At 37.5% G+C, this 3,673-nt stretch overlaps 1 protein-coding gene across 1 annotated transcript in view; it reads left to right on the plus strand.

The window, feature by feature from the left end:
• The window catches only part of LOC119585761, an 11,955-nt gene extending 9,230 nt beyond the window's left edge, over nt 1-2,725 (plus strand). The window contains exon 3 of the mRNA XM_037934473.1: nt 1-2,725. This exon is cut by the window's left edge and continues 1,707 nt beyond it. The gene's annotated coding sequence lies outside the window, so the exon portion shown is untranslated.
• The last annotated feature ends 948 nt before the right edge of the window (nt 2,726-3,673 follow it).

The raw sequence follows: 3,673 nt of genomic DNA on the forward strand, positions 1-3,673 counted from the left end.
CGTTTTTGCCACAGATCCTAGGTTTTGATCGATTTAAGCAGTGGACGAGTTTCTACAACTCCCTCACGCCACAGAAGGAACATGACAACCTCACTGTTTTATTTTTCTTTCTTTTTTCTTCCTTTTTTGTTATTATTATGATTATTTTCTCTGTGTATTTTCTTGCTGTGAAAATGTCTACCTGCCTATCGGGCGAGGTGGCCACGACTTCTGTTCCCTCTGTTTCTGTTTCTCATTCCGAACCTTGGTAAGAAGGACCCACGCCTACTGTTCACGTGGGTCGGAGGAGCCAGATTTGTGGCCGTACCGAGCGTCTCCCGAACGGCGGCCACAGGGGTCTCTGCAGGCTCAATAGGAACTAGTCAACGCGATGCATTCCGAAGGAGTTGGGCGGAAGGTCCAGAGGAGGGGTCCTGTCCTCCTACTTACACCCGGCCCTTCTCTACTTCGCTCTTTTCTCTCACTCCCTCGTTCTCCTGTTTGTTTTCAGTCTTTCGGATCTTATGTTCCCCCTTGAATTCTCCTGAACTCTTAGAACCAGGCCTCTCTTTGTTTCTGTTCTGTCAAGGTGTCAAATCCTGTAACTGTGAAAAGCTGAAAAGATCTGAAATTCGTGTTTACTGTAAGAGACGTGTGTTGTGAAGAGGTCTTTATAGTCAGCATTTCCAATGTTAGATTTAATAATATAAAGGTGAAGAAAAAGAAGAAGTATTTTGTACCTTACAACACCGGTCGAACTATTTGTACAGCATCTAAGAATGTTTTTAAAAATCCAAAAAAAAAACTTTTTGAAATGTTTTAATAGGAAAAAAATATTGAATTTTTAGTGTTCAGTGGTTTGTGTTGAAGTTACCCAGGAACGGCAGGTTACATGTGGACAGTGTTTTTCATGGCGTAAAATATATTGATCTCGCTCACCTCTAAATTTCGTTTGGCAAATCAATCAGGGAATAAGGACACATGTGTGAAACCGGTATTGATTAGAATACAGTGACGATTTTGTATCATTTCGTCTAAACTTACGTCAGTCAGACACTTCAGACTAGTAGTGCGAAAACCTCTGGAGTTTCTTGAATCCACGAAGGTCTTTCCTAGTAAGTGATCTCCGTCTCAAAGTACCAAGCCTTGGGTAGTATTTCTTAAAACAGTGATTACGATATGAAGCGTAGTCCTTCATCAATGCTATGTATCATTTAAACCTCCAAATATTGTTTACTGTTCTATAGCCTTTTTACAAGCTTCTGGGGCATTCACACTATGTATAAGATTTTGTTTTTCAAGAAATTTTTGTTGTTATTGTTCAGCACCCAAAAGAAGTCTGTGAAAAGACTTCCATCTCTGTTGCCTAGAAGCTTTTTTTTATATACGTGTGTATTCTTCTGGGGACAAATAATGCGACCAGACATTCCACTATGAAATTATTGTAATTTCGTGATATCATGATTTTCATTCTTTTTGTTTTGTCTCTTTCTTTTTTTTCTTCTTATATTTACCAACATCTCCCTTCCTTCCCTCCCTCCTCCCCAGGCTTACTGAAAGCTGATGTTTCCTGGATCCGGTGCTTGATAGAGTTAGTCGAGCTTGCAGCTGGTATAATGTGCTTCAGTGGTCCCGGCTGGCTGGTGGACATGCCCCCTGCGGGGTGGCCGGCTCTCTCTCTCTCTCTCTCTCTCTCTCTCTCTCTCTCTCTCTCTCTCTCTCTCTCTCTCTCTCTCTCTCTCTCTCTCTCTCTCTCTCTCTCTCTCTGTCCATCATTCCGTCGACTGATCTCAGTTTATCTATGCCTTTATTTATGTGTACATATATACACATTTCTTTCTGTACCACCCTCCCCATTTCCTACTCTCTCCATCTCCCTTCTTTCTTCCTCTCTCCCTTCCACCCTTCCCTCTTTCCTTCTCCGAGAGTCGCGCCAGCCGCAAGGAATGGCTCGACAGCCTCGGGATTTTTTATTTAGTCATACGTGATCACTAAGATTAAGTAACGGCTGTGCCAATGACATAACTTAATCAATTTTATACTTCGCTATACCAAGCTGTATTATAATAATAATAAACAGGTCACCGATTTTGGAGTATCTGGAGGTATATCTTTAAAGAATAAAGATAGCAAGAAAAAAAATATAAACAAAGACACAGGAGATAAAGACTATCGTTTCGTAATTAAGTTTTCGTTGATAAATAACGAAGAAGAAAGTAAGAGAAAGAGAAAACCAATATTTTCTCTCCTTTTGTCCCCTAGTTCTCCTAAAGTAATAATTCCAAAGAAAGAGGAAATCCAAAATCCACAATTGAAGGCCTTTTAGCGACCGGAAACGACAGTCGATCTCCTGAAACGGTCATCCAATTCTGTCATTTTTAGACACATTGTTCTTATGCTCCAGAGTTAATAAGACAGTTCTGTACGAGTGCTAAATACATGCGTGTGTATAGGTCACTGTGCTCTACATAATCTTAATTATATACTGATTTTCTGCTTTTGCCATTTATCAATGTTATCGACAGTGTCTGTGAGTCTAGCTTTTAAGTTACACATCATCATTATATATGTATATTATATATATCGGTTGTTGATTTATTTGAAAATCTGTTATATATATTTTTTCCTTTTTTTCTTTTCTACAGTTGATGCATTTATTTGATTTTTAATGACATTATTTATCCGATGTTACCTAGTCAATTGCCTCTGGCCGAGAGCACGAGGAAATAAAATGTTTTATACTGAATTATTATTGTTTCATTTTATATCAGTTTCCCCTTTCATAGAGCTTACGATCCCTCATAACTTGTGGGTATGTTTCCTTAATGGCCAACATTGGTGATAATTAATACCATAAATGAGATGGTAATAATTAATGATCTCTCTTACCAGTGATTGAGACAATGATATGAAACGTGTGTGAAACCAATGACGATCTTGGCGACAATGTTTACTGTACGTGTGTAATTAGGTGGCCATCGAAACTGAAACCATCTCATGATTTTACTTACAGGAGAGAATTCCGTGATTCTTTTCCCTGTGAATTTATAACTGCCTGTTATATGAACCGATTTTAGACCGTCCCCATTTTACATTTTAATCCCAATATTTCTTAACCTTGAGCGCTTCATTTATTCATGATATATGGCATGTGTGCCTACTCTCTCTCTGCCTCGGCTATGATGATGAAAATGACAGCAAGCATAGATGCACATCCACGCAGATTCCCAGTTTATAGATTACAGCGCACCGTAGGCTGATTTACCATCGAAATAAGGAACATCAAAATCCACTTCGGATTAAAGGCTTCGCCTGTGTACAGTCCCTCCCGCACACACGTTAAATTATGATGAATATATATATATATATATATATATATATATATATATATATATATATATATTGTGTGTGTGTGTGTGTGTGTGTGTGTGTGTGTGTGTGTGTGTGTGGTGTGTGTGTGTGTGTGTGTGTGTATTGATGTTGATGTATGTGTATGCGATATATATATATATATATATATATATATTATATATATATATATATATATGTATATATATATATATATATATATATATATATATATATATATATATATATGTATATATATAAATGATCAAGATCAAAGTAAATGTTCAAATCCCCTTCCGTTGGTGGTCTAGCTTGATATCTGATAAATATAACTATCAATAAATTT

The sequence above is a fragment of the Penaeus monodon genome, chromosome 3 (genome assembly GCF_015228065.2).
Source record: "Penaeus monodon isolate SGIC_2016 chromosome 3, NSTDA_Pmon_1, whole genome shotgun sequence".
NCBI classification, from domain to species: Eukaryota; Metazoa; Arthropoda; class Malacostraca; order Decapoda; family Penaeidae; genus Penaeus; species Penaeus monodon.